We start from the raw sequence: 13527 nt of genomic DNA, 5'->3' as shown, positions 1-13527 counted from the left end.
TAACTGTTGGTACTATGGTCAAAGAATGCTAGAAAGTTATATTTTTTCCCCTTACTAGCTAATGGCTGAAACTAATTTAGAGGAATTCTAAAGGTTCTGCAATAGGGAAACCCAATGTCTTTGGAATTAACCAGTGCTATGCAGATGAAAATATGATACTTATAAAAGCTGTACTTGGCTTATCCTCCACCCTCCCCAGATAAAGCATCAGGGGAACAGAAAGCACTTTGATCAACAAAAAGGTGGAGAGAGAGATGCTGGGCAAGGTAGGCTGCAAGACCGGCTTATATTCTGATCATCAGTACCCCCAAAAGGAATGAAAGGTATCCCAGAAATCAATAATGCCTTTATTGCCAGTTTGTAGTAGGTCATGCCACTTGATTTAATTAGGTTCATTTACAGTGGGTTCTTCTGGAAGCTGTGTCTAGATACTCATATGAAAATGGGCTAGAACATCTCAGTTACTTATTGGAAATAGGTGTTTTCTGTTCTTTCCCTTAGGAGATTTAATGGTGCCCATGTGACTTCTATCCAATGATGCAAGTTTCCTGGTGTTCTGAAAACCTAATGCTTCATTTCTTTATATGAATCTCTCTCATCATTACTAGTCATAAATAATACCTCTGTATCATCGTTTTTATGAATTGTCAATGAAGTCTTATTGTAGAGTAAATTCTTTTTTCTTGTTTGGTGCTTATAAGGTAGCTGTTAAACTGCTAAATGAATGATAACCAACTAGATTTTGTAAGAAAGCAGGTTTCACTGAGTCTGCTAACTGTGCCCTCAAAAATGCATAAAATAACCTTAAGAAGCTCTACATTCTTAGGAGAAATCCCTTATATAATGATAGCTTAGCATTCACCAGGGAACTGCCTCCAGCAGAAGTTATCCTAAGTTATGAATAGGTTGAATACTTTAAATTGATAATTTTCAGTATAAATACATTTGCTGTTAAAAGATTTCAAAATATTTGTGCTAATAGAAGAACATTTAATGTATAAATAACTTGTCTATCATTTGATGGTTGGAAGACATTTTTCAGGAGCTGTTTTTAATGTCTTATTAGTTGTAACATTAATAATCAGAGATGAAATGCTGTAAATTTGGCTGTGGAGCCAATGAAAAGTCAAAGGACAAGTTCAGGGAAGGTGATTATGCTTTGAGCAATACAATAGTACTTTCAGATTTTTTATAATGTCAGTTGCAATGGTATTGTTTTCATGAGTCCATTAGCTTGGTTTTACCTTGACCTTGAGCTGTCATTCCTGAGAAATTACATAATTGATTTAGCAGTAACAGAACACAGACACTCCACAGTTATTTCACAGATGTAATTTTTTCCCTTAATAACTTTTTAATTTATCTGCTTACTCAGTATTTCTCATATAATCCCGAAAATTTATTGCTTATGAAAAATAAACCAAGATAGTTCATTTAAAACAAACCTATAATTTGTATTTATTTAAAGTTCTTGAATAATCCAGTTATTTTAATGATTACATATTTGTTTCTGCCCTTGCATTTTGGTGACCTTCTGTGTTCCTCTGTCTCTCAATTAAAATCAAGTTGTTTACATGGGTCCCTTGCTTAAAGGCTAGGAACTAAATGTGTCAGTGCTTTAATCAGCAGTTGAAGATCTTTCTATATTCTCTAAAATATTGTTATCATGCATATACTTCAAGGAATTACATGTAAAACCTTCCTCCAATTTTATCACAAAAATTTTCCATTCAACAACAGAAAGGCCTCTTCTGTAGGCACCAGCTATATGCTGAAAGTATTCTAACAGCTCTCTAACAGTGACAGTCCTGCATCTTCCATGATAATTTGTGCCTGGGAGTGTACATGGGTGAAAAGGAAAAAAAGGAAAATCTGTTTTTTATTTTCTGAAAGCAAGACGTGGCATGAAATGAATATTTACTTGAAATCTTCATGCTTTCTTCCTTAAAAGCACTGTTATTACAGCATATGGATAATATGTACTTTGGCTGTGACAGGGACACTTCAGAATTATCGAGTGATGGGGACAGCTCTACCAACACAGTCTTAAAACATTTTGAAATGTTGTGTGAAGCTGGGGAAGGAATTTTAAAGGGAGCCTTTTGTTCCTTGGAAAAGATTCATATTACATTGTTTTTATGTCACTTCACACTAGAAGTGAGCTAAGTATTTTGCTCAAGTAAGCAAAACAAGAGACTAACTGGTATTTGTGCACAAAAGAGAATCTACGGATTAGTACGATTCTAATCATGCTAATTATGATTAGTATGATTATTCTACTCTGATTTGATTGTTAATAATTTTTTTTTGTCCCCCCAAGTCAAGTTTGTTTTGCCTGTGACAGTAATTGGTGAATGATCTCTCTCTGTTCTTATCTTGACCTTATCTTAGCTTTCAATTATATTTTTTTCTCCCCTGTCCATCTGAGGAAGGGGACTGATAGGGCAGCTTTGGTGGGACCCTGGCATGCATTTGTATGTGTATGTGGGTGTGTTAAGAGCAGGAAGAACTTAATAAGACTTTATTGTGAGAGAGTGGTCAGAGGATTTGGGTTATCAGACTATTGCTGCATGTTACAGCAGTGATCTGTGTCTTTGTCTGTGCAGTCCAGCCTGGCTCATTGTAGCCCTACTATTTATTGTTTATTCCACTGTGCCCTTGGTTTTTCCTGCTGTTTTTTTCCCCCAGGATATCAGTTACTATTTTGTGTATTGCCAGTTCACTCCAGCAGTTGTGTAAAGACCTCTACATCAACTTGATAAAGTTATTCCTTCTTATCAGCAAAGCATGCAGGGGACTCAGGTTTCTGGGAAGGAACATTTGGTAAGAGTGGGATGAGCTGGGGTATTAAAAAGAAGTACCCCATGGGGTGGAAAAAATTAAACAGGTCTCAGTTCCTTGTACTGAACGCTACTCAGATTGTAAATGTTCTGCAAGACACAGGTCCTAGCCTGACTGAGGAGGTCAGGGAATGGGTAGTTACTGTGAGAAAGAGATTCTTACTTTCAACTTCCCAAACAACTCTGTCCTTTTGTCCTTTGAAATGAGGTTGTAACTATTGATACTGGGATACTTTGGGCAATATGAGTCCTGTGAAGACTAAGTCTGTACCTGCCATCACTAATATGAAGATGATACACAAAAGTCATGAGGCCATGGAGGGAAAGTAAGCAACGACACCAAGACTTGAAGACACTTAATATGTTGCATCTACACTATGGATGTGGCCCTAAGTATAACTAATAGCAGTAAGGTTATTTTTGACCTTGGAATGGGCTCAAGTTATCCTTTCTTACTCTTCTACAATTCCAGTAATAACTGGAGTTAGAAGTTGTCCTGGAGAAACAGGAAAGGTAATTTGGTTCTTCCTCTTTTTTGGGTAACCTTTTCCTGTAAAATACACTGAAGATTCATAGAGCTATTGTCACAGGTGCCGTATGAAGAGATTCAGTTCATAGCTTTTTGTTCATTCTGTAAATAATAGAAATCGTTGCATCATAGATTGTTTTTCTCCACAAGACAGATGTGGTTTTCATTACATGATTTCAGAATGGAGTTAATTACATGTTCCTGTTAAGTAAACAGAAGTGTTTGTTTTGATTCTGCTGCCTTCAAAACTATGTAGATGCAGCCATGGAGTCTGGCTAGTTGGGCTAGGTTTCAAATTAGCTGCTCAAGAATAATTACCTGCTGTGGATTTATTTGTATGGACAAAAGGACTGGGAATGCATCTACACATTGTTCTTCTACCCTTTTCCCCTTCTGAATCAACTGATCTCCCAAAAGAAGCAGAGCAAGAGTCTGCCTTAGTTTCACATTCATCTATGGAGTGATAAATCTGCCAAATTCCTGTTTTTTCCAGTATAGATAATCTTAGGAGTAGCGTAGTAATGCAGTTAAATGGCTAGAATTCTTGTACATATAAAGGAGAAACAGATAAGAGAAGAGCTGATTGAAAAGAAGGTCTCCAAGGTTTTGCATTTTTTCCCGAAAGAAATGCAACAACAATCAAGAGTGATTCTCCAGCAGGTAAAATCTGTTTAATCACTTGTGCAAGTTTTTCCCCTCTTTTTCCATGAACTCTGGAGAGATCTGATCAAAGACAAGTTCCTATTGGCACAGAAACTCCAGGGATGCAATTTATGTGTTTGGACTAAGAGCAGTGCCAAAGACAGCTCTGTTCCTTGGTATGTCTGTTTGGAGAAGACATCCAGATTCTGAAGGAGTCTATTTCCTTCCACAGGGGATTTAGTAAAGATTTATTTTAATGACCATTACTCTCCAGGGATCCATGAAAAGGCAAGAGCTGTTGTCCTCTACTAGATTTAAGATGTTGATAAAGAAAATCTCAACTCAGACTTTCAAGTAGGAATGGAACAAAAGCATGAACTATTGGGAATAGTTATGGACCCTCTCTGACACAGGCTAAATAAAAAGAAGTGATCTTTTTCTAGATCTCAACTCAAATAAGTTGTATAAAGCTAGGAGATTTAAGTGTTTCTTTCCTTGTTCTGACTTCTTTAATAACTACTTACTGTCTGGAAATAAACAGTACCAAAAAAAAATAAATATCCTGTTTCCATAGGCTTTTATCCTGAAAATTAAAAAAAAAAAAAAAAAAAAAAGAGATTGGAGGATAAAGAGTCAAAGAGTTGTACAATGAAAGGATTTTCTTTTAGTGTTCCTGCATGTTGCCTGATTATTATCTTACCATCTCTGAGAATATTTTCCATGTTTATTCTACTATTTAAAATATTACTGTGTAATTGAAACTATTGAAATTACACATGTATGAAATGAATAAGTCTTAAAAAGCCTCTCTCAGCCATTGCTGAAGTCAGTATAAATATTTCCACTTCGGGCAGAGCAAGACTGGATTGCAGCATGATACAAGAGGCAAGATGGTAAGCATATTTTACAGCTGTTCAAGTTTGGTTCAGATGTTCAGTTTACATTCTGCTGCACTATATTTTTATGAACAGAGTATTTTTAAAATAATTCATTAACTTACAGGCGCACAGCAATTAAACACTAGAAAGGACTCATAATTTTCTTAACTCCCTGAGTTCAGAATATTTGTTTCAGGTCTGAAGCAAACTGAAATTTTTCAGAATGATTATGTCAAAGATACTGATTCAATTTCCTTTGGAAAAGTAATTAAATTTCCAGCCTGCAACGAGGCATATAACCACTGCCTTTTAGAAGCAGGTAGGCCAGCTTGATCCAATTTCCTTAGACATTTTTTCATTGACTTAAGATCCATAGAACAGGGCTATTGGGAACTCCCCAAAGAGGCTTGACAGCAAATTCTTGTTCAAACCAGATTCACAGAAAGTCTAGCCACTAAAACTGTATCAAGGATATTAAGTTCAGAAAATGGCAACACCACAATGAATTGTCACTCACTGATCTTAAACAATTGACTAGATGTAGAGGAATGAAGGCAGTGGGTTGATTATCATTGATAACATGCAGCTGTGGCCTTGCTGCAGCGGCAGTGGGTTGATTGACATGGATGATGTGCAGCTGTAGCTTGTTCCGGTCAGTGGTTAAATAGTGCTGAGGATTGTGGGAGAGGGGGGTTGGATGGAGGAGGAGTAGTAGTGGTGGTGTGGTCTGATTTCTGGAGGAAGGAGATTCAGCACAAATACCAGAATCTGACCAAAGGTAAAGCCTTGTTGCAGCCTGCTAGTTTGTTTGTGCTGCAACAACTAGGCACTTTGGAAAACTGGTTATATCTTTTTTTTGTGGAGCTTATATAAGTTGGATGAGGATGCATAGCTTATAACATTCATAAGTTTTTAATATTCTCTGTGATTTTCTCACTCAGATGTGACACTAGGAGGTTTTTCTTCCAGGAAGGCAGGTCAGAGTGATCAGGTAGTTGTGTTAGCTACCATGAAGCTAGCAGGGTTCTAAGACATTATTCATATTCTAAGAATAAGACAAATAAAATGCCTGTTATTTTGTTAAAGATTTTTGTCTCAAAAACCTGTGACAATCCTCACACAGTAGTTACATCTTAGCCTTTTTTTTATTCCTCTGGTGTGTTAAATATCAGTTAAAAGTCAGTCTACTTTGCTATGCTACTTTTCTGTACTTTCTAGCAGGGGCTAGAAGCAAGCTTAGCAGCATCTTTCCCTGGCAATATTCATATTCTGTTTGGTGTTTTTTGAAAAGTTGAAGTGGCAAAAACATGTATTTTGGACATACTTTACATATACTTCTGTAAAAATATTATAGGGGTGGACAATTCTGTTGGAAATCTGTCCTTCTGCATTTTAGTGCACTTACAGGCACCTAAAGTACCACATGAATGCTCTGTTGGGAATATAATGATAAACAAACCATTTTCAGCACTCCAGTATGGCTGGTGTCTTACAGTATACTTCTCATAGTTTGTCTTCATTCCTGCTAAAAGCTCTGTTTGCTCCAGAACGTCTGGGTAGGCAAGTGCAAGGCGCCAACAGGGTAAGAAAGGTGCAAATAAAGCTTTGGAGGACAACTTCTCAGAATCATTTGTTGGATAAGCAGTTATTTTACCACTTGCTTTCATGAAAATTCCATCATGCTCTGATAAGGCAGCCTTGCCTAAAAATCAGTGGCAGAAAAGCTTTTAATCATCTTTTGTTCAAGATGAATAGGTAAACATAGCTTGTGCATCTGTACACTCAATTTTTGTGACCATAAATAAAGCTGCAAAATTGTGATGCATATGTAAATTGTGACTGATGTATGTGCAGCCTGGCAGGGACAGACAAACACATAGCAAAGAGGACTTGTGTGCTTACTAGGGCTTAAATTTGACCCTGAATTAGGAAACTGTTAAACATCGAATGAATAATGGAAAACACTAACACTTCCTAGCACGCTGCAAAAAATAGTTTTATTTGGAATGACTTTGTGCATGCCAAAAGAAGCATGCAGGATATGTTTCTGTGGTTGCTACAAGTAAAATAATCTGCATTATTTTTTGATGGGTTAAGTAACCTTGTAAAATTCACAGGTGATCAAACACTGGCTGTGCCCTGGAATTACGCTGTAGCCATCTCATAAATATTAGAGAATACGATATGGTTGGGTGAGAGATAGTACAGGTTCAGGAGGGATTATGAGGGTGGACAGGAAAAGACAATGTATGGGATTTTCTGTGAGTTTACAGAAATTACCCAGCAGTCCCTTTGGGCATCCCAAAGGAACGGTACCCCTCAGGTGAAACCAGGGAAGGAATAAATAAATTTTGTAAATTCTGATAGGATTTAGACATAGGTTTAACACTTTGAAAATGTGTCGTGAAGAAGGTGCTTATAGAAGACTTTAGGCAACTTGGACATGTTAATACTGAATACTGAACTTGAACTTTTCCCAGCATTACATAGTAAAGGAAGGAAAGAGGTGAGAAAGGGATATGAGTACATGAATTTTCTTGTAACTCTTATCCCAAGTGATTGGTTATGGTCTCAGGGAAGAGGATGGATTTCAATGTTAAGCTGAGTCCATACTTTCCCTTATAGGGGGAGCCAGGGTGCGAGCATAAGCATGAATGTTGTAGGTAAAAATGGAGTATTAGAAGTTTGATAGTCTGAAAGACAATGTAACTGTTCTACAAGTGGAGCAGCCGTGTGAAATGCTGATGCTAATCAGAGGGGAGAAATAGTTAGAAGGGGAGCAGGGATAACAAATTGGTTCAACACACTTAGCTCTATATCGGACTGCAGCATTGGAATAGACTACCTCTCCACTGAAAGCATTCTGAAGATGTCATTAAGCAATAAAGGAATTAATGCAGGGGTGAAATCAAATCAGGCCAAAATGTAAGGAGCTCTTAGAAAGATGCCTTCTTATACCATCTGTACTTTACCTGATGTCGATTGCATTATTCATACTGCATATGAAGCACTGAATTCCTGCTACCACAACCAGTAGCCTAGATGAGACTTGAACAACTGCTGTCTTGCACTGCAGCTATTGAGTAAAGTCCTCAAAGAATGTCCTAGTCTCCCAGGTGGATCAGATTTGCTGTGAGATACAAAGCTGTTGGGAAGAAAAGATGGAGAAAGGGAGAGAGATGAAAGACCTATTACATTTTCACTGTTCCCTCACCTAGAAGCTGCTTTGGTACTGCTTCAATACTCTACACAAAGTTATGTGGTCTCACATATTTACAATAACAAAATTCAAACGTTTTTTGGAATTTGGAAACCTAAAGTAAATCTGAGGCTACTGAAAAGGACACTTTTGAAACTGCTCTAAAATTTATTTTCTCAAAACTGTGTGGTGTTTTTGTATTACCTCTGACCACATTTGTATAAAGTTGAAATGTTTCCTGTTGAAATGAGGTATACTGTTTTTATCTTTACTGAGCCCCTTTTATTTGTAATAGTTATATAAAGCAGTTGCTTTTTAATTCAGTTGAATGATCATTGCAAAGCCCAGGGAAAAAAATTAGTACAACAAATACTATATTAGTTAATTTTTAATTTGTAAATACTGCTGTGAACCTTAAATATATTGTTTTCTGACTTTTAGCAAACAATTTGTTAACTAGTATTTGATTCAAAATTAATAGTGTGCATCAGGGTCTCATTTAACTAACATCTATATCATGAAAGAGAATGTGTTGTATTCTCTTGAGAAATTAAGGAGAAACAGTAAATGGATGTTAATGTTACACTGTAGTATCTGTTTTAGTCTGCAAATGTTTCATAGTATCTACTTGTAATAATATCCTTAGTATCACTTCAGATCAAACTTCAAGGTGTTCTTACTGCTGTTTCCGTATTTGTTCAGTGAATGTGTAAAGTGGTGAAGTCTGCTAGGAAAGCAAGAGGGCTATCACAAGGCAGACTGATCTGCTTACATTGCTGAAATGTGTGTGGTCACCTCATCTTAGATATAATATGAAGTTATATATATATAGCTTTCAGAGAGGAATGCTTCCTTCTTTGCATTTATTACAGCATAACAACATAAGTGTTGTAAATAAGTGGAATAGCTGTCGTGCGTAACTGAGGTATTTGTACCTGTGCTCTGAAGGCATCCTTAACATGAAGAATCTACTCCAAAGACCTTCTAACTTTAGCAAATTTGGGAACAGAGTGTAAATTATTGTTTTCATCTTTTTTTTTTTAAATGCTTTAAAAATTGGTTGGTGATTCATTTTCTGTTGGATAAAATCCTATATGTAGCAATAAGTATTTGACAATCGATAGATACTTAAAGTAAATTACTTATTTCTGTTTTATAAAGCCTTTTTTATTTAATAAAATATTCAGGTACAAAAATGTTTACATTTTCATATGTGTATTTAGATGTAAACCCTTGGGGTTGGTTCTTACTAAATTAACATCTCAGCTATTTTTGTTCCTAAGACAGCATTACCTCCATACATTTCCATCTCTTTCAAAAGGAGGTGTAGTTTGTACCATGAATAGTGCTTATGCTTCATAGATTTCCTTCTTAGTAATGAGTGTCAGTGCGTGAAGTTTCTACATGAAGGATGCGTTTGGCTAGAGTTTATCTCCTTGAACAGAATCTGAACATCGATGACAACCCCCAATTCATATGAAAGGGAGCCATCTTCTGGTGTAATTTATACTTTCCTAAGAAATTATGATGCTTATTGCTATGAGAAACAAGAGATGGATGGGGAGAGAAACTGGTTTTGCATATAATGCAATGAACAATAACTGAAATTTGTAAGAATTTCTAGCATCCTCTTTGAATAAGTTCAGCCACATTCTACCGATGTGTGGGCTTATTCTGATCTAATATACCTACATGAGGTTTACTCCTACCTCATGCAGTGGCAAACAAGCTGCAGTATCATGTGCTTTTAAAAACAACAGTTTGAATGTCTCCTGTACCTACTGAATATGCCTAATGAGAATAACTAAATATATCCAAAGTAACACACTGGTTTTCAAGGCAGGTCAGGTATGTTATTACTAAAATAGAGGCTAACATTTCAAGAAAAGTTTTTTTCAGTATTGTGAGGGAAAATGCAAAGTCTTGCATCCAGGAAGTAACAACCCTATGCACCAGTGTATGCTGGGGGATGATCAGCTGGAAAGCAGATGTACAGAAAAGGACATGAGGGTCCTGTGTGCACCAAGCTGAACATGAGCCAGGAATGTGCCCCTGCAGCAAAGGTGGGTAATGGTATCCTTGGCTGCATTAAGAGCGTTGTCAGCAGGTCAAGGGAGGTGATCCTTACCCTTTACTCAGTACTGGTAGGACCACACCTGGAGTACGTTGTCCAGTTCTGGGGGATCTCATCATTTGTATACAAATTTTTTCGGTGATGCCCAGTGACAGGAGAAGAGGCAGTGTGCATAAACCAAAACACAGGAGTTTCCTTTTGAATATCAGGAAACACTTTACTCTGAGAGTGACTGAGCACTGGCACAGATGGCCCACAGAGGCTGTGGGGTCTCCATCTTTGGAGATACTAAAAAAGCATTTGAACATGGTCAGTTTTCAAAAGCCATCTCAACATGGTCATGGGCAACCAGCTCTAAGAGGCTGTGCTTGAACAGGGGAGTTGGACAAGATGACATCCAGAGGTACCTTACAACCTCAACCATTCTGTGACTTTGTGAATCTGTGAAGTAATGTTGAAATATCTAATTTTTTTCAATGACAAAATATTATATAGAAAATATATATTTGTTTATTAAAGGTTTGGAGATATATTATTCAAATTTTGAAAGTTTCATTTATTCCCAAAATTAAATATTCTCTGTAATTCTTGTTTTGTGGCTGTTTTGGATTGTCATCCAGGGTTTTAAATTCACATGCTTGTTTCTTATTCAGAAAAAAAATCTCAGATCCTGCTAGTGTATAGAGAGTAAGATACTAGAGATAAAATCCACTGCATAGACTACATGGAATTAAATATTTATTTAATTTTAAAAATAATTAGGTGGCTATGTATGTAGACATGAAAAAGAGGATATTTGATATCTGTTTTCCCAGAATTCCATGTTGAAAAGAATGCGCAGTTTATGCAACACAATCGTGTGTTGATCTCTTTAAGATCTGTTACTTCTTTTTTCTATGACTCTTGAGTCACTTTATCTGGCTGTTACTTTCTGGTTTAATTTCTTTTTGCACACCTGGTACAGTGTATTTTCAGATTTCATGCTCTTGAAACTGTGCACCTCAGCATGGAAACATTTGTTACTACTGTAGTTTCATGACTTTGTTGTGAACATACCTGAACAAGGACAGAGGTACAGTTATGCTTTGCTCTTGGGAAGACAAGATGGTATAGACTTGTTGGAGGAACCCCTGTCATAACTAGCAGGGGTCTGATCACACTGTTCTGCAGGCTTTGTGACAGCATGGTTAGGATTTCTGTTCCAATTCCACTGGTGGTCCTGATATATTTCACTGTTCTTTTGATAAATTTTCATTTCATAAAGTTCAGCAACTTATGGCTTGGAGCTGAATTACTAACAACAGATAATGGAAATACTTCATTTACGAGTATAGCAGATTTTTTTGTGTTTGTATCCCATTAACATGAAAGGCAAATTGAAAGCAGTGAACTGATGTTGCTTTTTGTCATATAGGGGGCAGGGAGCACAAAGCAACTATGCTGAGACTGCTAAAGATTTCTAGCCTAAATGGCATCATGTTGACATGTGGCTATTACTGACGTGATGTATACTCTTTGCAAGCGTATTAACACTGTTGTAATCAGATCAGCAGAACTCAGACTGTTCCCAAAGGACTTCTTATTTGCTAACTTCACTTCAGTATTCTTGAAATCATTTTCTATCAAGGAGTACTTAGGAGGGCCCACAGATCTATAAAGTTTCTATAAGGCTATTTTGCTGCAAGTGAAATTCTTTGTCTTTTGGTAATAAGATGAGCAGCAAAAAAAATATTTTGGAGTGGCTGTAATTATTTCAATAGGCATTTATAAAGATGATTTTGCCTGAGTTTTCAGAATGAGCTTTTTTCAGAACTGGAGCCCATCTTCCACCTGTCCTCTGGGGAGATCTTGCTGTTCGCTCACTGTAAAGGAAGCCTTGGAGGATCATACTCCTAATTCAGTGTCTGTCACCCTCCACCATGATCTCTGAAAACACATCTTTGTACACTTCATTAAAACAGTTAAAGTGTTTTGAAGCTTAACCTGAATAATATAAAAACTGAAGGCACTCTATTCTTCTTTCTCAGGTTTTCACTCGTGAAATATTTAATGGTAATGCACCTTAACTACTGCTGAGGGTTTCATCCTTTTTTCCAATAGTGTTGATAGACTCTCCTGTGACTTTAAACCCATTGCCTAAAATACCATAAAAATAATCACGCTCTTTCTGAAAAAACTTAAGTTTATTTTTCTTTGATCAAAATATCTACAATGACATGGGTGACACCATAAATTTCACATATTTTAATACTTCTGTCTGCACAGAATGTCAGTTTAAGTGCAATATGATACTGTAATACAATAAAAAGGAATTTAATCGAATCCATGCACAATACATTTATAGAGTTTTATCAAAAAGGAAGTACTTTGGGATGAAATTGCCATCAGACAGAATTCACAGGAGAATATTTTGAAAACTCACAAACAAATTATTAATACACTACCATATTTTTTTTTCTTTTTTCTTGCTGTTGCCTTTAAAAAGCTGGGATCACTAACACACAAAATACTGTATATTATGTTAAATCTTTATGTCAAAAGCTTATGGCACAATTTCTTTTTATACAACTCACAATTACACATCCATGGAACATTAGTAGCTACTTTAGTCCATTTCATCTGTTAACATCACTCTGTCATACATTAAAATACAAACATAAGAAATGTTTCTTGCATATTTCACAAAAATGAAAGTGAAGAAGTGCAGTAATATTCAAGAATGTCACGGATACAGGATGAGCCAACATTCTTCTGGCATTTAACCCTCTGCTTCTAGCAATCTAACCTGCTTCTACAAGCCTTCCAAACTGATAGTATTTCAGTAACTACTGTAAGTGATGTGTGTTGCCTGAAGGCACCTTTTCCATAACCACTGCAAAATAGAATACCCATTTTATTATTAAAAAGTAGTTTGGTTTGCAAATTGTATTTTTCTTCTTAGTTGCCTCAAAAAGGAAAAAAGCCATGATGATCTGATACTGTTCTCGCCAAATAACCATATGATTGTACAGTAAGATGTAGATAAAGATATTTTACTATTTCACAGGGGTACTGTAAGAATTAATAGCTCATTTGGCAGTTTCAAAATTTAAGGCCAAATTTTACTCTGCTGGATTAGATTAATTCCCATGGTAGCTCAAATGAGAGCAGAAGTTGCACATAAAGTATATCTATCTTTTGCAACCAACCATCTCAGCCTGGGCTGGGAACTGTATGAATAAATTCATTTCCATCTAATATAAAATTATTGCTCAAAATTTTTTTTTAAGGTTAAGGAAGACTTTTTATCTTTCCCTATTGTTAAAAATACATGGTTTTGTACAGTTTATTAGATTCTATTTTTATCTACATTATCAACCTACAGT

The sequence above is a fragment of the Falco peregrinus genome, chromosome 2 (genome assembly GCF_023634155.1).
Source record: "Falco peregrinus isolate bFalPer1 chromosome 2, bFalPer1.pri, whole genome shotgun sequence".
Lineage (NCBI taxonomy): Eukaryota > Metazoa > Chordata > Aves > Falconiformes > Falconidae > Falco > Falco peregrinus.
The sequence above is the reverse complement of the archived record's forward strand: the minus strand, read 5'-3'. Positions refer to the sequence as shown.